Source organism: Neophocaena asiaeorientalis, unplaced genomic scaffold (assembly GCF_003031525.2).
Source record: "Neophocaena asiaeorientalis asiaeorientalis breed wild unplaced genomic scaffold, Neophocaena_asiaeorientalis_V1.1 scaffold242, whole genome shotgun sequence".
Lineage (NCBI taxonomy): Eukaryota > Metazoa > Chordata > Mammalia > Artiodactyla > Phocoenidae > Neophocaena > Neophocaena asiaeorientalis.
The window spans coordinates 6,161,491-6,183,900 of NW_020172451.1; the positions used below are offsets into that span (position 1 = coordinate 6,161,491).

A 22,410-nucleotide genomic window follows, 5' to 3' on the forward strand; every position below is an offset into this window, starting at 1 on the left:
TGTGAGCTGTCAGAGGCACTGTCCCCTCTTAGGGAAGGGGCGGTCTGGCTGTTGAGAGCCTAAGTCTCGTCCTTGCCTGTGTGTGGATGGCGCTGGGGATGGGGCCTTTCACTTGGTTCTCTTCATCCAGCAGACTAAGACTTGATTATATACCAGATTGTCTCCCTTAGACCTGCCTCTGCATGGAATTAATTCATGTGATGTGGAGGTTTTAAATAACTTCCACACTGTGGATGAGATCTCTGGCTTGAGGCTGGGGCCAGCACCTGCTGCTTTTCAGTGCAGCTGGAGAGTCTTAACTCTTCCTGGAACTTGTGTTTCTTTATAGAAGTGGTTTGTAAAATCTCAGACTTTATGGAATAAATTTTGTGGAGTGCTCAGGAATCCCGTCCCTCCTCTTTCCCTCAAGAAATATTGCACAATTGGTGAAGCCAGCTGCAGAAGGTGACATGCCCTGCAGGCAGAGGTTTGCCTGTGACCTCCCTGTATCTGTCGGTTCACAGGGGACTTCTGCGAGTTGTGGTCCTGAGCCCCCTCTCAGTAGTGGGGATCTGGACAGCCCTTTTGAACCCAGCCTTGGCATCATCTGTCTGGTTTTAAAAACTCCTAAAGAAACTCATTTATTTCTTCATTATAAAATCAGTACATGTACTTTGTAAAGTACAAATATAGATTTTGAAAAGAGAAAATCACTGTCAATACCTAGATGTACACTTCTCCAGATTGTTAAAGTCACACACACAAATGTGATTTTTAAAAACAAATGGGAGTGCTCGCTTCGGCAGCACATATACTAAAATTGGAATGATACAGAGAAGATTAGCATTGGCCCCTGTGCAGGGATGACACGCAAATTCGTGAAGCACTCCATATATTTTCAAATCTTATTATGTGCTTCATCCCCCTTGCCTATCAAATGCTGGACATTTTCAATAGCATCTCTGCCTGTAAGATATCAATGAGATTAATCAGTTTTTCTGTTTGATATTTTATCAAATTAGGGCTAACTTTTTGGTATGATTAAAGGATAGCAACTTTAAAAACAAAACAAAGCAAAACAAATGGGGTCATAATATTTAAACTGTTTGTAACCTGTCCGTCTTTAGCTTAGTTTCACACATGGGAGATACATGTCCCTCATCTTAAGATCGGTCACCTGTCACAAATGCAAAGTGACCACTGCCAGGCTGAGTGGCTTGCTTTCTCCCTGTGACTCCTGCCAGGTGCTCAGCCCAGTCAGCCTCTCGGCAGGGTTCCCTCACTTTATCTTCCTTCATGAGACCTTCTGAACCAGCCTGTCCATATCCATACTTCATTCCTTGTGGTCACTGTGAGTTTGTTTCCATTTGGATTGTTATGGCATTGATTCATTGATTTTCCGACATTTACTAATTGCCTACTCTCTGAATTTCCTGGGGGTTAACCTTATGCTGCTGCTGCCTGAGTATGTGCCTCCTATGTTTCAGCCCTACTCTTGGAGAGGCCCCTTTGACCCTTCCCTGACTTTAGTTGTGATCAGCATCCTCTGGAGCATCCAGTTCTGTCTTCAGGAGGTGACCTCCATGCTACCGTTGAAAAACACACTACGCGTACCATATCTCACTCAGTCTTCCCAAGCCCTGAGGTGGTTATCGAGGCTGTCTTCATGTTACAGGCCGAGGCACAGGAAGCTTACAGACTTGCCAAGATCCTGCACCTGCTCACCTCTGCCCCTCTCTTGTCATCTGGCCCCACTCAGTACTGCTTTTCTCACGCAGAAGTCTGTGGAGTACCCTATAGGGGACCTGCCTCCAATGGTTACCTGGCCTGTGTCCTCACACGGCAGGATCATGACCCGTGCCAGAGTACGACTGGGAACATTGTGTTAAAAGACTGTTTAGTAGACTTCCATTTTAAATGGTGAAAGTAGAAGAAAAACGTAAAATTTGTAAAACAAGATACACTTCTAAGTTTGTGTTATATTTATAATCATATTTCAGACAGAGAATGGAAGCTTTTAGAGGTTAGAGACCATGTGTTTTAAGTTGACTTTCTATAACACTCAACAGTGCCTGCGAGCTTTAGATTCATTCATTTATTAAACACTTAATGTATTCTTATTACATGCCAAATTGAAGTACAGGATTGAAAATCTTGAGTAAGAGTTCAAATGTTTCCAGTTTCTTGGCACATGGGGTTCTTGATCTTTTCCATCTTTCCCATCTTATCCCTAGCACAGGTCCAAAATGGGGAAGGAGAAAGGAGAAGGTGATGGTAGCATTCTGGAGTGCTTGGGATCACGTTCATTTATTTACATATTTATACCTCTCCTGGTTTCACAAAGGATTTGAGTTGGTTGTTTGGGACTATCAAAAATAAATAAGTAAAAGGTGGCAGAACTGAATTCTTCCTTTGCTATCCCCAAAGCAACAGCAATAAAATAGATGTTTAGTATCTGATAAGGACCTCAGAGGTCACCTAGAACACTCCTACTCAGTGTTTGTGGGGCCCAGGACAGCCTCCGCTGTCAGAGGGAACCGGGTGTAGCAGTTCTGCCCATGAACAGCCACTGCTGCGTGACCACAGAGAAGCCACTGCCCGGTCGGCCGTAGTTTCCTCATCTGAAAAATAGGGACAGTAGTCCCACCTTGTAGGGCTATCATGAAGTGTGGAATCATTGTATTAAAGATCCTGGCAAATGTATATAAAATGTCATAAAATAGTCCCTAATTTTATCCTCTATTTGCAGGGTTTCCAGACACAAGTTTGTGATGGTATTTTTACTGCTGTGCCGCCAAAATATCAACAGTATGATCATTGTTTAAGCTAAAGACACTTAGTCTGAGGCTTTTCGTTTATTCTGAAGTCGTATGACCCACTTTTTAGTGTTAAAATACCTTTTTAAAATTATTAAAATGCCTTTGAAATGGAATAATGCTAAGTGCTAGGTTTTCTCTTTTCTTAACGTCCTTAGTGGACAAAATAAAGTTGGCAGCCTTATGTTGGGTGATTCTGCCTGTTGACCGAAAAAAAATGCACAACCTAAAAGTTGAGAGTTATGTTTTATTTGGTGGACATTCTGAGAACTTCAAGCCTGGGACACAACTTCTCAGATAACACTGAGAAACTGTTCCAAAGAGGCATGGTGGGGAGCCAGGATATATAGGAGTTTTTGCAACAAAAGACCAGGTAGTCCAAACATCAAAGGGTTACTGTGAATAAAAGAAAACCAGATATCTCAAGTTAAGGAATTTAGCACTTTTCTATGTATGGGAAGATGCAAGAGTCTGGGCTCACTGAAATCATTCCTTTGATATGCACCTCAGCTACCTGGGGCCAGCATCCTGTGCTTTCTCATCCCGAGTCTCCTCAGGGTGCACCATCAGGGTTGGCTGAGGCAGTTGACTGCTAGATGGTGGGCATCTTGTTTCTATCCTGCGTTTCTTCAGGGCTTGCTGTCGGGCCGCTGTAATGTGGTGGCTTGATGGCTGTAACATCCTTTGTTTACTGATATGGCAGGCAATATTTTAGTTCACATGCCCTTAACGAAAGGCGCTGGTCAGTGAATTTGGAGCTTTCATATGGTGCCCTGCCCTCTCCCCTGGGGAAGAGGAAGCCATAGCCAGATGCAGAGTGACACAACCCCTTCTTACCTGACTCAGCTCAGGGTCCCCTCTCCTGGGGAGTCTTCCCACATCTCTTCCCAGCCTCCCACCCCCCAACCCCCTTCACTCCTGCTTAGGTCTATTACATAGCACTTGTCACACTGTGTGGTCCTCTGGGGGCTTGTCTGTCTACCCTACTAAACTCTAAGCTGCTTAAGGAAAAGTGTGGTGAATTATTTAGCTTGTGACTTCCAGAGTCTAGCAGAGAGAGCGTACGTATAAATAAATGAGGGGGGAAAGCACACCAATAAGCCTCTAATAAAACATTAACACAGCATATCTCAACTCTATTCCTGAAAATACCCCAAAACTCACCACAAACTCTGCGCACCACTCTTTTTTGAATTCAGACCTTCTTCTTTGGGTGTGTTGCCCAAAGAAGGCTTGAGCTGTTCCCGGGACTGGGGGGCAGCGGCAGGAGCTGTATGACATCCTGACCACTGAGATGTTGTGTTAGAAGTCCAGGTGTTGCTTCTCATGCTGGCATTTTATAAAATGCATAAGGAAATAAATTAACGTGTTTTTTCCTATCACATTTGGTGCTTTGAAGTTTTTCTTAATTGGGCTTTCTGCTTTAATTAGTCTGGCTTCATATTTTCTTTCTTTCTCTTTTTTTTTTTAAGCTTTGAGCAAGTGTCAGAGAAGCAAAGAAGCTTATATAAAAGGTCTTAACCTTTTTTTTTTTTTTTTTAACTTTGCCAAAGATAGAACTGGTACTTAGCTTGTCCTGGCACCTTCTTTGATAGAGAGTGATAGAAATTTGGCTTTGTTTATTCCTTTTTATGTAATTATGTGAGAAGAGTATTAAAGGTAAGATGGCTCTGTTTATGTCTTGGTTCATGAAAAATATGAAAGGCTAACCAGTAGGGTTCGAACACAGCCACTATCCTCTCCCCAACCAAAAAACAAGAACAACAAAAAGATCAGAAGGTTTTTACATAACCTATTTATGAACATGGTAGGTTTCTAGAATTTAAGATTTACTTATCAATTAAAAAAGAAGGAAAAGCTAATACCTGTAAATATCGTTATTAGATTTTACTTATTTACTGACTGTCAACCATTGAAACCTGTCACTGAGAGCTGCCATTTCTAAGTTGCTGACTGGCATTATCAAATTTTACTGCAGTGATGATGGAGAGAACTGAGCTAACCTGGTTAGAAAGTGGACCATTCGGGCTCATCAGAATCATTTGTGTGTGTTAGAGGATCAATTATGCTAAGAATTGAGACCTAATAAAATATACTTAGTGCTAACATTACACAGAACTTATTTTATTTGGCCTTTGAACCAGAGGACCTTGAAGTTCAGTTCCTGGTGAATGTCCATCGCTGTTGTACCGCTGATGCGGATGCTGGGAGCAGGAGAAAGTTCTGTTTTTCAAGTTCTGCAGAGGGCTCCTTTCCTCCTCTTCTTCTTTCTTCCTCTCTCCTGTCCTGTCTTCTCCCCCTCCTCCCCCTCCCTTTTCTCTTTACTGAGATATTAATTAACATACAACTGAATGCCCTCATTTAGAGGCTTTGACAAATAGATACTCCTGTGTAGCCACTGTCCTAATCAAGACACATTTCCATCATTTCAAAACGTTCCTTGTGCCCCCATGCAGTCAGCCCCCCGTCCCCAGCTCCAGGCATACATTGATCTGTCACCCTAGGTGAGTTTTTCCTGGGTTAGAATTTCCTGTAAAGATGAGACACACGGTGTGTATCTTTTGCATCTGGCTTCTTTTGCTCACCATGATGTTTCTTTGTTTCCCTCATGTTACTTCTGTCAGTGGCTCATTCCTTTTAAGCGTCAAGTAGTTTTCCACTGCGTGTCGATGATGCTGCACACAGCTGTTTTTTGATGTCCTGTATGGAGAAGTGTGGCAGAGAAATCAGGGCTCTGCAGGAGTATACACATAGTCTGTTTTTAATACCCCCTTCCCCCAACTTTTCTTAGCACTTGAGGAAGGCTGAGAGGAAGAGCAAATAAACAAACCGAGATTTTGGGGGTGTCACCTTTTCATCAGAGCCTTGACTCTTGTTAGTCCTTAAGTGGTTTGGCTTCTCAGAACACACTATTCTGGTGACCCTTAGCTTGTGGCAGCCGATATGATCTTGGTGTTTGTCTTTCTGGAGATGGGGGGATGGGCATTCCGAATGGTTTAAGGTCTTGTGACTTAGAGAGGCTCTTCTAGGGCTTTTGCATGATTTGTGCCATCCCTGCTGGCGCTAGGCCGCTTGGCTCTGCATTTAGGGCTTGCTAAGTTCCAAGACATGTGAACCGTGTAGCACATGTAGCATGGGGATGCCAGGCACCCCCGCCTCCCACCCCAGCCTCTGCCTCTGAGTCGTCTGGCTCTTGTCCTGCTCTGTCCTGGCTCAGCTGTTAGCTTTAGCCCAGTTGGGAGGAATAAAGCACAGAACTGCAAGTTGCACTGTTTTATTAACAACCCAATTACTGTGTGCCCATAACCTCTTTAAGAATCACCTTGTGAGACTTCCGTGGCGGTCCAGGGGTTGGGACTCCGCACTTCCACTGCAGGGGGCACGGGTTCAGTCCCTGGTTGGGGAACTAAGATCCCTGTGGTGTGGCCAAAAAACAAACAAACAATAAAACACAGAACGAATCACCTTGTAAGAGGCAGTGGTTGCTTAGGGCTGGGGGAAGGCATGGTGGGGTAGGGAGAGGGGCGATAGCTAAAGAGTACAGGGTTTCTTTTTGAGATGATGAAAATGTCCTAAAATTGGGGTGATGGTTGCCATATCTGTGAATATACTAAAACCTATTGAATTGTACACTTTAAATGGCTGAATTGTATGGTATGTGAATTATACCTCAGTAAAGCTATTTTTTTAAAAAGGGTGGTATTAGAGCAAGGACAGACCAATAGAGGAATGGGGGAAAATTGACATAGAAATTTTACTCTTTCCCCATATGACATGACCTGTTGCTAAATATCCTAGTTGCTTCACAGCTCTAGTTCCATGGGGGGCATAAGAGTGTGGTAGAAAGAGGATGGGCTTTGACGTATCAGGTGAACCTGAGTTTGGATCCCCATTCTGCCATTATTGGCTGGGTGACCTTGGGCAGGTCACTTAACTTCACTGTGCTGGTTTCCCTTCTGTAAAAGGGGACTAGTAGTACCTATCTTATGGGATCTTTTAAACGAGCTCAGTATGGGCTTCCCTGGTGGCGCAGTGGTTGAGAGTCTGCCTGCCGATGCAGAGGACACGGGTTCGTGCCCCGGTCCGGGAAGATCCCACATGACGCGGAGCAGCTGGGCCCGTGAGCCGTGGCCGCTGAGCCTGCGCGTCCGGAGCCTCTGCTCCGCAACGGGAGAGGCCACAACAGTGAGAGGCCCGCATACCGGGAAAAAAAAAAAAAAAACTCGGTAGAGGCAGCCATTTTCACCACGTGACAGTCATATAACAAAGGTATCAGATAGAAGAGGTAGTGTGGTGAGACGCTGTCCTGATGTCTGTGAGTTCTGCTAGGTTAACTAACGGCTGTTCACTCGAATCCCCCTGCTGATGTGCCTTGGTAACAATGGCTGAGCTAATGGATGACCCTGGCAGTCTTTAGCTAATTTGCTGGACTCTCTGCTTCAAAATTTTTTTTCTGCCTTAATCCACATGGTTTGAGTAGGTTGGTGGCAAGCTCTTGGAGAACGCACTTGTGTCCCCTGCTTTGTGAAGCCTTCCCACCCTGGGTCCCTGCTCCCTTCACACTGTTCCCTCAACCCTTGGCACACGTTGGTTCTAGCATTTATCAGCTCGTGCCATTTTAATTTATTTACACTTCTGCTGTGCCCATAAACTGTGAGCAATGCAGGGAAGGGACCTTGGCTTTTCAGTCATGGGGCCCCGAGGCCCTAAGCACTGTGCCTGGCACTAATGTTTGTTGAATGAATGCCCAATGGTTTCAAGTCTGGTGACAAACTAGTTTGGAACCGGAAATACCAGTTTAGGCACCACGTGCTAGAAGTTAGCAGGTGGGTTTCCCTGGAGCAGTGTTTCTGTCCCAGCACCACCTCCAGGGGCTGCACCCCTGCCCCAGGATGGGAGAGCTGCCAGAGGGCCAGGAGAGCTTGCCTCCTGCCAGGCATCCACTGGTGAGATGCGGCTGAAGTTACGAGGAGGGAGAAGGTGCCCTGGCCACGCTGGAAAGCTGGTCTTGTTACTTCATAGTGCTACTGCTATCTGCCTTCTTAATTTAGTTCATATACAATTTTTTTTTAAGCAGCAGCTGTATCCAAGACCCAGTTCTGATTCTTCAGGGAAGCCAAGATGGAGAGGCAGTGTGGTATAGTGGTTAACAGCTGGGCTTTGGAGGCTGACTGCCTGGGGTTCATTCCTGGCCCTCGCCATGAACCAGCTCCAGGACACAGGGCAAGTAATATAACTTCTCTGTGCCTCAGTTATCTCACCTGGAAGATGGAAGAGGTAACAGTACTTACCCTCATAGGGTTATTTTCATGATTGACCATAAATAAAGTAAGCACTATATAAATGTTTATTGAGCAGCCTTTGTTTGTTGGATTTAAAAAAAGAATAAAGAGCATGAGGCTCTTAAACCTTGCTATGATTGTCCCTCCCATAACCAAGAGCACTAAGTGGGGCTCTGGGGGAAAGAAGAATTTCCTGTCATGCTAGCTGATAGCAAGGAGAGGTAGACAATCAGCTTGCTTTGCGAGAACAACTCAGGTGTGTATTCCTTCTTAGTGGAAGAAAATACCCCCAGACAAAGGCTTTGGCGACCATATTTTTATGCCGCTTAAACTTAAAGCATGTACTTTGAAAGATAACTGCCATGCCATTGGTTTTAGAAAGCCTGTCTTGGTACTCAGCAAGCCTTTTGACTTGTTGCTCAACTTTTTCCAGCCTTAGTGTCCACCACTGGACAAAATGACCTTTAGGGCCATTAGACCTTCAGTTCCTGATCCTGTCTGTCCCACAGCAAACCCTGGGATGAAGTGGCCAGCCTCCCTGCAGACCAGAGGATGCTACTCTGGCGTGTGCACCTCTGTAAGGGTGTAACTGACTTAACTAAGCTGGCGGCAGAGTACGGTGAAGTCTGTGTTGGGTTGACTTCGTGGGGAGGGTGAGGGGAAAGTGGTATCATAACATTCTGAGTAATGTGAATGATTATCACATGTCAAATAATTGAGGCTTTTGTTGATACGGCCTTTGCTTTATTGGTGTTTTTCTATTAAGGAATTTCTAAACCGAGATTTTTTTTTTTTAAAGAATCAATTTTATTTATTTATTTTTGATTGCATTGGGTCTTCGTTGCTGTGCGCAGGCTTTCTCTAGTTGTGGTGAGCGGGGGCTCCTCTTCGTTGCGGTGCGCGGGCTTCTCATTGCGGTGGCTTCTCTTGTTGCGGAGCACGAGCTCTAGGCGCGTGGGCTTCAGTAGTTGTGGCTTGCAGGCTCTAGAGCACAGGCTCAGTAGTTGTGGCACACGGGCTCAGTTGCTCTGCGGCATGTGGGATCTTCTCTGACCAGGGACAGAAGCTCTGTCCCCTGCAGTGGAAGCGCGGAGCCTTTAACCACTGGGCCACCAGGAAAGCCCCTTAAAACACTTTTTATTCAGGTGTAAATATATATACATAAAAGTGTGCATATTATACGTGTGTATACCAATGGATTTTCATAAATACACCATACCCATAACAGCTCAAAAACCAGAACACTGCTCAGAAGCATTCCTGGTGACCCCTTGCTGCTCTGTCCCTCTCTGCTCTACCCTGTCCTGGCCTCGCTCGGCACAGAGTTGTGCCTCCTCTTTATCTAACGGGAATTAATGCAGTATGTTCTTGTGGACACATACATTTGAAAATGAGGAGTTAGGGGGATTTCCCTGGTGGCCCAGTGGTTAAGACTCCATGCTGCCAATGCAGGGGCCCCAGGTTTGATCCCTGGCTGGGGAACTGGATCCCACATGCATGCTGCAGCTAGGCGTTTGCATGCCACAACTAAGGAGCCCGCGAGCCGCAACTAAAAGGAGCCCACCTGCTACAACTAAGACCTGGAGCAAATACATAAATATTTTTAAAAAAGGAAACCCCTCAACACTTGAAAAATAAATAAATAAAATGAGGAGATAGGATCTCTTCCTCCTCACCTAAAGTTATATTATTCTTTTTTTCCTTCACTTTCAGTTCTTTGTAAAACTCTAGGAAGTAAAGTGTTTTTGTGTTGATTTTTACTTCTAGGGAATCACACTTGCATATTTGAGTGCCCTAGTTCCTAGGAGGCAGTCACACTGCTGAGACCAGGGTCCCCTGCCTGTGTCCAGCATGAGCCTGCGTCAGGCTTCCCCTGCATCTCCCACTGTCAAGCTGCTTTGCCTTGTGTGTGGAGTCACAGAGAGAAGCTGAGTTTTACATGTAGGGGCAATGGAAGATTACCCCATGCAAGTAAAACCCTGTCACATTAACTCCTGGCTCCTTAGAAACAGAGCATGTCTTTTTTCCCTCCTAAATGGGAGGATCCCAAAAACAAGAAGAGACTCTAAGACCATCACATACAGTGTAAGTTAGTTTATATATAAGTTGATTTTGGGGGGTGATATGATTTTCGTTCTCAGTCCTCTTGTCTCTGATTTTCCATGGAATACTGAGATTTCTGTTTGGCTACTTACTGAAAAGAAAGCTCTTCTGTGATGGTCCCAGCAGGCTTGCAGAGGCAGTCTGAGAACCTGGTGCCTGTAGGATGAATGCAGCAGTGTAGGGGAATGGCCTTATCTCGGCTGCAAGGAGTCGACAGCCAACAGGAAATGATGAAATGTGCTGGGAGAATTCAGCTGGGAGCCGAGGTCAGACATACCAGCAGGGACGGAAGGAGGCAGGTACGGAAGCTGATCTGCAAAGTTAGGCAGTTGAAGCCGCCTTTGACAGGAAAACGTGAGTGTGCTGTTTAGAACATGCATTTCCTTTAAGGGAGACCTGCTGAAAGTAAAATTTTCATTGATTTTTTTTTTTCCCTCCAGAGTGATTGATTTAACAGAACCCTTACCTTTTAAGCACACCTAGTATTAGAGCTTCTTGATGGAAATGTTCACCCAGTTCAATATCAGCTGAACAGTGCGGAGTGTTTTATCCAAAATGCTTTGAGAAAATGTTAGAGTACATGTTTGATTTTCTCGGTGAATACATCTTGACCCAAACAAATGAAGGACTATGCTTTATAATTTCTACTCTGGTTTTAGAACATATGTGCATGCTTCATTTCAAAGTAGAGGGAATAAATTAAAAACTTAGGCATGTTTTAGACTAGTTTGCATACCTCTGCCTGTATTTTTTTCTTACTGTGTAGCTAAATGAATTACTTGAGTTAACAGTTAATAGAGGGTTGGTTTCTTTTCCCCCTACTGTCAGGCATTCCATTTATTACATGCTGCAACTTCCTTTCTTAACAGCCACAGCTAATCTACAAACTCACAACTGGGACTTGTGATAGAAAATGAACAAATTAGCTTTTCCAGTTAACTGTAGTTGCTATTTCATGACTGTGTCTTCCAGAATCCCAGAGTTAGCATGCGGCTTGCTCCAAGACCCCCCTCCGTCTTCCTCCTCAGTCAGTTCTTATTTTTCTTCTCATCTGGACCCTGTGCTCTCATCCCCATCTGACTGCTATCACTGGACACTATTTTCATTTTTATTGGATAGCAAAATGTAAAACTTGTATTGTTTCAATAACTGAGCAGCTTTACATACATATTTGTTTCTTATCTTGAAGTCGTACTCTGGAATTGAAACATTTTGGCTCCCTCTGCCTTTCCTTTGTTTATGCAGTACTGTAATTCTAATTAGAAGATTTTCTTTAAAAATCCCGATATGTGAGTGACTCATCGCTATTTATTGGGTTACCTACTGCTGTGAACGTTAGAAAGGCAGTGTCCTCTTTCTGTTCTCCAGAAAGTGCCATGCTGCTACAGTCTGTGCCACACACACAAGCATATTTTCTCGTTAGGTCATTACCTAGTGTGATGTATGTATTTCCAACACTTTTAAGGTTGCATACTTCCTATTTTCTAGACCGTAACCAGGTTTCCTATCTTCAGACGTTAATCAGGTTTTACCCTTGCTCTTATAATTTAGAACAGGGGTCCCCAACCTCGGGGCCGTGGACCGGTACCGGTACCGGTGTGTGGCCTGTTAGGAACCGGGCTGCACAGCAGGAGGTGAGCGGCAAGAGAGCGAAGCTTCGTCTGCTGCTCCCCATCGCTCGAATTACTGCCTGAACCTTCCCCCTCTCGCCTGCCTGTGGAAAAAGTGTCTTCCACGAAACTGGTCCCTGGTGCCAAAAAGGTTGGGGACCGCTGATTTAGAATATCTCAACTTCCTTCTTTCTTCATATATAAGATATCTTACCTAATTCTAGGTGAACTTTAATGCTGCATTTATGAAAATAATAAACAGGTATCCTAGCTTCAAACTGAAGCATGTCTTATAGGTCTGAGATTTATGCCAGTAGTAAAAATAAGCCCCCCCAACTTTTATATATTGTTAGTATTCTGTTTTGCTCAGCCATATAATTCTGTTATTTAGGAGGTAGCATAATTAAAAAGGTGGGACCATGATCTTCAGAGTTGTAATGGCTCTTGGAGTTGTTATAGTCAGGCCCATTTATTAAAAAAAATTTTTTTTTTTAATTTTTATTTATTTATTTGGCCGCGCCGTGCAGCATGTGGGAATCTTAGTTCCCTGACCAGGGTTCAAACCTATGTCCCCTGCAGTGGAAGCGTGGAGTCCTTTTTTTTTCAAACATCTTTATTGGAGTATAATTCTTTACAATGCTGTGTTAGTTTCTGCTGTATAACAAAGTGGATCAGCTATACATATACATATATCCCCATATCTCCTCCCTCTTGCGTCTCCCTCCCACCCTCCCTATCCCACCCCTCTAGGTGGTCACAAAGCACCAAGCTGATCTCCCTGTGCTATGCGACTGCTTCCCGCTAGCTATCTGTTTTACATTCAGTAGTGTACATATGTCCATGCCACTCTCTCACTTCGTCCCAGCTTACCCTTCCCCCTCCCTGTGTCCTCAAGTCCATTCTCTATGTCTGCGTCTTTATTCCTGTTCTGCCCCTAGGTTCTTCAGAACCATTTTTTTAAGTGTGGAGTCTTATCCACTGGACCGCCAGGGAAGTCCCCCTTCATTTTTTTTAAACAAAGGAATTAATACTGAGAGGTGAAATGCCTTGCTGACTTGTCCAAGGTCACATGGCTTGTTGGTGGCTGAGTGAGTCTGGAACCCAGTTCTCCTGACTTCTGGGCCATTGGCTTTTCCTTTATCTGCTTTCTCCACATGTTATCTCAAGATTAATAGGACTTGGCCAAGACTAGCTTTTTTCTTCTTATGACTCCATTTTCATTTGTTTCATTTTCAAATACTCAGCTTTTATTCAAGAATTTCCCTAAGTGAGCACCATTCGGTATAGGTGTGCAATGAATTACCTCAAGCACAAATTACCTGTCAAGCACAGTGAGCATTGACATTTCTCCCTTTGTGAGAGATTTTTCTTAAAAACAAACAGTTCTCTATTTTATAAAGGTTTTCCTGTTTCTCCCCTAAACTAGGTCTTACTCAATTGTTACTGTTATAAGAAAACCTCATTATACGATTATCTGCTACATGTGAAATCCATACTTAATAAAATCATAACTAATAAAAAAATAGAAGAAAGTACTTGATTCTTCTTTGAAAAGAGGATTCTTCAGTTTATGAAAGGAAAACCCTGAACTCTGTGGGAGCATTTTGGCCCCTAGGAAGGAATACTGACAACTCTATCTTGCTAACTCTCAGTCTGGACTGACAGGGTTTTGGAATAGGATAGACTTTAAAATAATACATTATAATGTAAATAAAAGGGGTAGTGATTTAATTTATAAAAATGAAATTTATCTACAACCTTCCAGAAACATTTAAAAATAGTCTCTCCTAAAAATTGAATTTGAATCCTCTGAAATTCAAGTATGGGAATTAGATGCAAATAGAGGCATGCTGAGAACAGTGAGTGACTGTTCTTAGACCTTGATGTGGCTCCCACTCTGTCCAAAGTCACCTTAAAATGCCTTGGAGAGGTTCATAGAATAGCACTTATTTGTATTTTCTGAAGTACTTAGAGTATATGTTGTGGAGAATTCTGAAACAAATATACTACAGGAAAATAGGCATTTTTATAAATATTTTAATTGTACTTGAAATTGCAGTCAATAACGTTATACCTATTTTAATTTATAAAACCTGGGAATGAAGTAGGGTGCATGAGCAATGTTTTTTTGGTTTTTTGTTTTTAACGCTGGCTGTGGACGTGCCTTCTTGTCTTCTTTGCCTGCAGATGAACAGTGCTTTTATGCACTAGTTGGGACTGTGTCTTCCCTCCTGGTGTTCTGGTACCACTTTTTGTCATTGTCCTTGACGAAGCTGCTTTCAGTTGGTGAGCCAGATGACTATATCGGGGGTTAAAGAAAGGGTGAGGAGCCTGCTTCAGGGACTGGCTTAGTTCACTTCTCCCATAATTTAGTTACCTTTGTTCCCCAATTAGCATTTTATATGTCCTGCTATATTTTCAGTACATGTTAACTATAGAATATTTTAACTGGCTTCCTTTTCTTAATACATATTGGGTTGGCCTTAATAAATATATAATTATATATATGTATATATAAACATAATTAATATATAATAGTCCTAGTCAGTAATAAGTAATATTTGACATTCCTTCTTGCCCCTAGCTTCTGTCCACATTAGTGTAAATTCTGATTGTGCCTGTGAAATTTAAATATGTGAAGGGGGATGTGGTGCTGGCTTTGCTGCAGGCTGAGGAGGACTTTAAAGGCAGCCCCTGAGGCTGCTCTTGGCCCAGAAGTCTCTGAGGGTATGTGAGGTTGGGGTTGTCTGGGCCTTCTTCACTTCCGTCTCTGCTCGAGGCATCTCTCCAGGCCAGCTTCTAGTGGTGGCCTTAGAACCTCCGCCAAGGCTTTGAAGAAACTTCTCCTAGTAGCCCAAGTAGATCCCAGGCTCCAGAGGCAGGTAAAGAGGACTGTGTGTGTGCCGGGGTCAGAGTGGGGGTGAATAGTAACAATGGAAAACATGGGCCATTAATTTGAATGAGTGAGTGAACGAATGAAAGGGTTGCAATGGTCTCCTTCCCACAGAGATTGAAGGCACTATAGTTGTGTTTCACTGGGCTGGTCTAAATGTATTTGCATCTCACAGTTCTGCCTTTATGTCAAGTGGCAGACTAGGTGTTTATTTAACATCTCCAATAGCCCTGGGAATCTGGCCTAAATTTTTTTTTCTAATTAGACTGTCATACGTGAATCATAAGACATGAATCTCTATGTGGACTCACAAAGCACAATATTGTGTTTTTTGGATAACTTAAAGAATCTAACACAAAGTGTTCTGAATTTGAAATGTGTGACGATGGCCATCACAATAGTATGGGATTTTAAATTTCTTTATGTTAATGGGAAGCCTGTGCTACGAATTTCATACTCAGTCTTGTTTTTCATTGGAATTTGTTCTGCAGTGGAGTCCTTGAGGGAGATCAGGGAGAATGATTTTGCTGGAGACTGCTACTTGACAAGATGTTATTGATGGAACTAACAGGGCTAAAATGTTGAACTTACCAATTTGAATTTTCTTTGATTCTCAAGTTCCTAACATGTATTGGTAGTGCTCGTTTAGCAAAATAAATTAAGCACAGGGCAATATGGAGACAATGAAGTGATCTCTTTATGGTTCTTTTCTGGTATGAGCTGACACATAAAGAAAAAATAGCACAGGGCACAGTGGACTTACGACCAAGTATCTGTTGACTTGGAAAACGGAAACATTTTGTTAACTTACCACCTCTGAGCGTGTTCAGCTCAGGTTCACTTATTCGTGAGATCTGACCCTTATTGTGCAGGAAGAATGTTACACAACAAGACCACGAGGCCATGCGGAGAAGTGTCAGGACCATTTTCTGAGGAGAAATCGTTGCATATTTAATGTTGACTTCTAAGGCATTAATTTATCTTAGGCGCATCCAGTAGACTTCTGAGGTTGAAGAGTTTGAATTTGGGATGGGTAGAGGTTGTCATAATGATGAAAAGTCATGGTGTGAGACTTATGTAAATTGTGCTTGTTCCATCACCTGACTGCTTTCATTAACAGCTATGCAGGCACCTGAGCGAGCTCTGTGCTTATTTCTGACCATCCATTAGGTCACTACCTGGAGGGACAGTCCATCTAAATGCTGGCTGGCTGGATCACTTGCTTCGTTCACTTGTGCGGGCACGCATGCATTCAACTTACCCGCTTGGTGGAGTTTCTTGTGCACTCAGTTTGTGTCAGGCATGATGCTAGTAGGCCCTGGGATCCATGATGGTTAAGACTGAGTTCTTGCCCCTGAGAAGCCCACCGTCCAGACGGATAAAGAGACTTCTAAACTCCAGGGTGATAAGTCTTCTTACAGTGCTACAGGGACCTTATCTGCTGTGAAGAATGGGGGAGGTCGGGGAAAACTTCACAGATTGGTGTGTTTTGGAGAGCGGTTTGTCAGGCAGACAGGAGAAGCAGGGGGAAATATATATGCGAAGGCAAGGAGGTCAGAAGGAATATGCTGTGTTTGGAAGTTTGATACGGCTGAACAGTATAGTATATATGTAGCTGGGCTTCAGGTACGTCAAATTTATCTGGCCCAGGCCAGTATTTTTCATCCTAACCCAGTTCTTTCTTCTGGATTTTCTGTTTCTCTTTGGGGCATCACCACCTACCTTGCCTCCAAAACTAGGAACTTTTAATCCTTATTCCCCCTCTGCCCTTTATTCACAGGTGACTTCATCCTGCCTGTTCTTCTCTTGAATATTACTCCTCTTTCCTGGTCTCCTAACCCTTTCTCTTTCTCCAGTCTCTAACCTCTAGAGCTGCACTGTCCAATATGGTAGCTGGTAACCGTGTGTGGCTATTTGTATTAAAATGAATTAAAAGTAGATACAAAAAAGTCAATTCCCTGGTTGTACTAGCTGCATTTCAAGCGAGCACTCAGTAGCTAGTGGCTGCTGTATTGGACAGCCCAGGTCTACAGGCTTGATGGTCTGTTCTCTGCTCTCTGTCTGAGGGAACTTTCTTTCACGGGCCTTTGGATCAGGTCCCTCCCCATAACTTTCCAAATTCCCGGTGTGACTTTCAAGACTCCTAGCCTGGTGGCACTTATCTTGCCTTGTATTCAGCTACTCCCTTTTTTGCTCTCCCACTGTCACATTCTTGATTCTTTCACACCTTTTAACCTTAGTACATGCTGTTCTGTCTTTCTCCAGAGTACCTGCCATTTGCCGTCTGTGCATTCTCCTGCACACTTCAGACCTAGCTCCAGGCTCTCTTCGCTGGCTTTCTTCAGGTTAATCTCCTTCTCGTTGTACTCCAGTACTTGTAATCACACCGTTGTAGGCGCCTGTGAGAGAGCACGGATGGTGCTTATCGTGTGGTGCCATCGTTGTTTGTCTATCGCTCTCTGGCAGGCATACTGGCTAAGCTTTGGAGACAGATAGGCTTAATTTCAAAACTAACCATTTACTTGCCATGTGCCTTTGGGCAAGATATTTAACCTCTGACTCTTGGTTTCTTCTTCTGTACAATGAAGTTTATAATGGTCTTTCCCTCATGTTAAATGAAACCAAATGTGTAGAGCCCCCAGCACTGTACTTAACTAGACAGCTCTCAAGTCATAGCTGAGAGCTGTCATTCTAGACAGACATCTTTAGTGTCCATCAGCCTTGCTAAAACCATATCATCTACAAATAATGTTTTGATTCTCCTTTTCTAATTCTTATACTTCTTACTTATTTTTCTTATTGCTTTGGCTAGTCCTCCAGTACAATGTGAATAGAAGTGATATTGAATAGATGCAGCCCTTTCCTGTTCCTGTGCCTTCTCTTTGCTACAGTTCTTCTGTGTGTGTGCGTTTGTTTATGTGTGCGCGCGCACGTGTGCCTTTTTGTTTTGATTGAGTTCCATCGTGCTCCTGCTCCCCCACACCCCCATCATTGCATTTGTTTTTCTCTCTTAGCTTGGAAATTAAATTCTGTCTAGTCCTTTAGTGGTTATCCTAGATATCCATTTTTAACAAAAACATTTAACAAAATCTAAAGTGATGACTTTATGTTTCTCTTGACTAATGGAAGGATTTAAAACATTTTAACTCCACATCCCCTTCCAACTTGTCCAGTATTTCTTTTCTGAATTTTTTAATTCTATAAATTAGATACTGTGTTTCATAACATCAATGCTGTTTAGATTCATCCGTGTATTTATTAACCGTTCTCTCTTGTGCTTCAAGCTTTCCAGCTGAGATAATTTCTTTTTGCCTGAAGTATATCCTTTAAAATTTCCTTTTCTGCAAGGGTTTTTTGGGTGGTATATATTTTGTCTTTCTGAAAATGTCTAGTTCTTAGTTCTTAAAAACTAGTTCTGCTGGGTTTGGAATTCTTGGTTGGCAGTTTTTGTTGCTTAGCATGTTGAATATATCAGTTCTCTCTGGCTGCATTTATGATCTTTTCTGTACCTTTGAGGTTCTACAATTTTAATTTAATTTGTCTTGGTATGGTTCTCTCTTTCTTTTTAAAGTCTTGCTTGAGTTCATTGGGCTTCCTTGATCTGTGATTTAATGTCTTTCAGCGTTCTGAAAAATCATCTTTAAATATTGCTTCTTCCCCGCTCTTAATGTTATCTCCTTCTGGAACTTCATGAGTTGTAAGTTAGACTTCACTGTTTCTTCCAAGTCTATTAATCTTTCTTTTATATTTTCTCTCTTTGTCACCTCAGAGAGAAAGCTGACTTATCTACTTATATTCTAGGGTTTCTTCTTTAAATTTACTTTTTTGGTATCTTTAGATTCTTTTATTATATTTTATAACATAATAAAGTGATGCAATTATATTTTATTGAGTTTTTTTAATTTTTCAGTGAGAGAGTCATTAAGATTCCTGGTCTGCCTTGCTGCTGAAAACACAAGTCTGTTCTGTCATACTGTGTGCTTGTGCCCGAGCCCAGCACATTCCTTGACTCATTCCTTGCAGACGTGTTTATTGTGCACCTGTTATGCATCAGTGGTAGGGATGTAGGAGTGAACAAGACAGAGTCCTTGTTCTTCAGGAGCTTGCATTCTTGTGACTGGAGACAGTAAATAAGTACACAATTTGGCATGTGGGGCTGAGTGTTATTAACGAAATAATGCAGAGTTAGGGGCTGACATGTCAGAGGAATGGGGAGGGGTTAGGGAAGGCTTTCTTAAGAAGAAGGTGATGTATGAGCAGATATCTGATGATGTGAGGCAGCAAAGCCTACAGGTCCTGGAGGAAGGGTGTTCCTGGTAGAGGGGAAGCAGGGGCGAAGGTAGGCCCAAGCCTGGTGCATTTGGAGACCCAGAGGAAGGTCACTGTGGCTGGCACTGGAAGGAGCCGAGACTGGAGCTGGAAGCTGAGGCCAGATCACATGGGACCTTGCAGCGGGGGAGTGTAGATAAGTGGGACAGGCAGCTGTTGACACATTTTCAGTTTGGTGGCTTGAACTAAAGAAGCTGAGGCAGAGGTGGTGTGAGGTGGCCATGTTCTGCCTCTGTTCCAGGGTGGAGCTTTCTGTGCCCTCGTGGGTGTGGGCGTTGTTTTCAGTCTGTCTCCAGGCTCTCAGAGCAGCTCCTGATTCTCCCCTTGGTTGGAGCACCTCATACTCACTCTCAGTGGGCTGCAGGCAGCCGGCCTCTCACTCCCTCTTCCAGACTGCTCTTCTGCCTGCCCCCTCCTCCCTCCCACCTGTCAGCCTAATCAGGTGGGACCTTGTCTTATCTTTCCTGCTAGACTGTGGTTCCTGGACTGCAGGACCACCTCTTATTATTGACTTATTTCGCTCCCTTCCCCAGCTCTTAGCAAGGTTTCTGGCACTCAGAAAGTAAATGCTTTTAGAATCTTGGGGCAAATATACATAATATGATCAAAACATCCTTTTTTTTTTTGCAGTACGCGGGCCTCTCACCGCCGCGGCCTCTCCCACCGCGGAGCACAGGCTCCGGACGCGCAGGCTCAGCGGCCATGGCTCACGGGCCCAGCCGCTCCGCGGCATGTGGGATCTTCCCAGACCGGGGCACGAACCCGTGTCGCCTGCATCGGCAGGCGGACTCTCAACCGCTGTGCCACCAAGGAAGCCCAACATCTTTGTTTTGACAATACCATTTTACTGAGCTTATCAGAATAAATTACATATTTTATTGAAATGGTTAAAAAATTTGGGGCACAGTCTATTCCTTGAGCCAACTAAACTGACAAATGTTTTATTAAGGATGGACTCTCTTTGCCTCTGTGTGTGTGTGCACACGCTTGCGCATGTTTGTGCAAGATCTCTGAGGTATGCCTATGTAGTAATTAGGCATTTTATCATAAACAGAAGTTCCATTAATTTTTCTCCTTTGTAAACTGGTAACTGGAAGTGTTTATTAGGCAGGTAGCATCATTAAAAAAATCTGTATATAGGGCTTCCCTGGTGGTGCAGTGGTTAAGAATCTGCCTGCCAGTGCAGGGAATACGGGTTCGATCCCTGGTCCAGGAAGATCCCACATGCCGCGGGGCAGCTAAGCCCGTGCACCGCAACTACTGAGCCTGCGCTCTAGAGCCCGCGAGCCACAACTATGGAGCCCAGGTGTCACAACTACTGAAGCGTGCATGCCTAGAACTTGTGCTCCGCAACAAGAGAAGTCACCGCAATGAGAAGCCTGCGCGCCGCAAGAGTAGCCCCTGCTCAGCGCAACTAGAGAAAGCCTGTGCGCAGCAACGAAGACCCAAGGCAGCCAAAAAAATAAATAAATAAATTTAGAAGTATTTTCAGTGGCACAAGTGAGGGATGAGTGTGTATGTCCTGCTTGCTCAAGTGACATCTGCCCTTGAGGTGGGGCATGGCCAGCGAGACCCAGGGACCAGGAGGAGTTGTACTAGGGACAGGCAGGTAGAGAGGGACATTTGCTGAGTGCCTCACGTATGCAGGCACTCACATATAACATGTCATTTAAATTTCCCATTACTTCCCCCTGAAGTAGGTCAGCCATGTTTCTCCTCATTTTACAGGTGAGAAGAATGAGGCTTAGAAGTTAAAACTTGCACCTATCATAGCTACCACTGCTAGTTCAAGCCCTGCTCTCTTTTTCCCCATTTAAGGGAAACTTTATTTAGCTCACTAGCTTTAGATTGTTGCTTGATAAGTGGGTTCCCTGTTCCTTTTTCCAAATTACTGGATAGTCCTTCATGTTATGGGAACTTTTTAAAAAATAAAATCACATTCAAGTTAGAACTCAGTTGTCAGTTTGTCACCCGAGGTCCACACTGGCACTGTGTCCTTCCTTCCCTGGAATAGAATGCTTTGGCTCCAGCTTGTACGTTTGAATGAAATGGAATAGTGTCTTGAGAAAGTGGCCCCATAGTTGAGTGCGTAGATACTTACAAAATACTTAAAAACCAAACCCTTTTGTGGTTTGCATGACCTTTTTTTTTTTTTTTTTTTTTTTAACTTCAAAGGCACATATTTACAGCACTGCTTGAGAAGTATTTGAGTAGTTTGTTTCCTGACAGAGCTCTGATGGGTGTGAAGTCTAGTCAGTGGTTTCCTAGCCTTCCCGTGGTGGGCATTTTTCAGGATGTGCTGCTTTTTTTTTTTAGTTTATTTGGCTATGTCGCATCTTAGTTGCAGCACGTGGGCTCTTAGTTGCAGCATGCAGGGTTCTCTCTAGCTGTGGTGCGCAGGCTCCAGAGCGTGTGGCTCAGTAGTTGCGGCATGAGGGCTTAGTTACCCCGCGGCATGTGGGATCTTAGTTACCCGACCAGGGATTGAACCCACGTCCCCTGCATTGGAAGGCGGATTCTTAACCACTGGACCACTAGGGAAGTCCCCCAGGATGTGCTGCTTTTTATTGCTGTTAGGTGGACAGAGCAGAAGTCACTCTTCTTGCAGCATAATGAACCACTGAGGCTGGCGACCAGATGGTGTGACCATCGGCACCCTGCCCTTTGTAAATTATCTCTCCTCTTTCCTTAAAAGCCACTTCCCAGGGCTTGCCCTCAGGATCTGTGTGACCCTCTATTGCACTGGTTTATCCCACCTTCTCTTTGCCATGCAAGTTCCTCTACTGGAATGCCCTTCCCTACTTCTCCAGCTGATGAATTCCCACTGAAATGTCAGCCCCATGTACCCTTTCAGAACCCTCCTGTTCCCATAGTGTGTTCTTTCCTAGGCCATGGTGCTGTGTTGGAGGAGGTTGTTCAAATGTCCGTCAAGCCTGTGGGAAGGGGAATGCCTCAGTGATGGCGCCTGGCTTGTTTGACTGAAGCTGGCCCATAGTCACCATCACTCCGGAGGCCCCCGACAGTGGCACTGGGCCAGGCCCCAGACAGACTCCATTTGATCTGCACACCTCTAAGGCAGGTTGGATTCCATTTTACAGATGAGCAGTGCCCATCACAGACCTCTTGAGTTCTTTGCCTGAGGTGATTAGGCCATCAAGGGATCACCCCAGCATGTCTTGTGAAGCATCATAGATGCAGATTTCAGAGGCTAGATTTCAGTTCTAGCTATATACATCCAGGTGTGCCGTGTCCTTTGGTATTGTTCTCTCTTGCCGTGTCTAGTTTTCAGGGCGGGTAAATTTCACCCCTTCAGCCGGAGTACAGCCCCCTTAGAGTGCTCAGTGCTCAGTCAGACTTTGAGAGAGGGAAGAGCCTCGGAAAGTGCTGGTGCTCTGCAC

The 22,410-nt window shown here is 44.0% G+C and overlaps 1 non-coding gene across 1 annotated transcript; it reads left to right on the forward strand.

Moving 5' to 3' along the window:
• The first annotated feature begins 769 nt into the window (after nt 1–769).
• Nucleotides 770–877, forward strand: LOC112394741 (U6 spliceosomal RNA). The gene has a single exon (XR_003002196.1). It is a non-coding gene; the product is annotated as a U6 spliceosomal RNA (small nuclear RNA).
• The last annotated feature ends 21,533 nt before the right edge of the window (nt 878–22,410 follow it).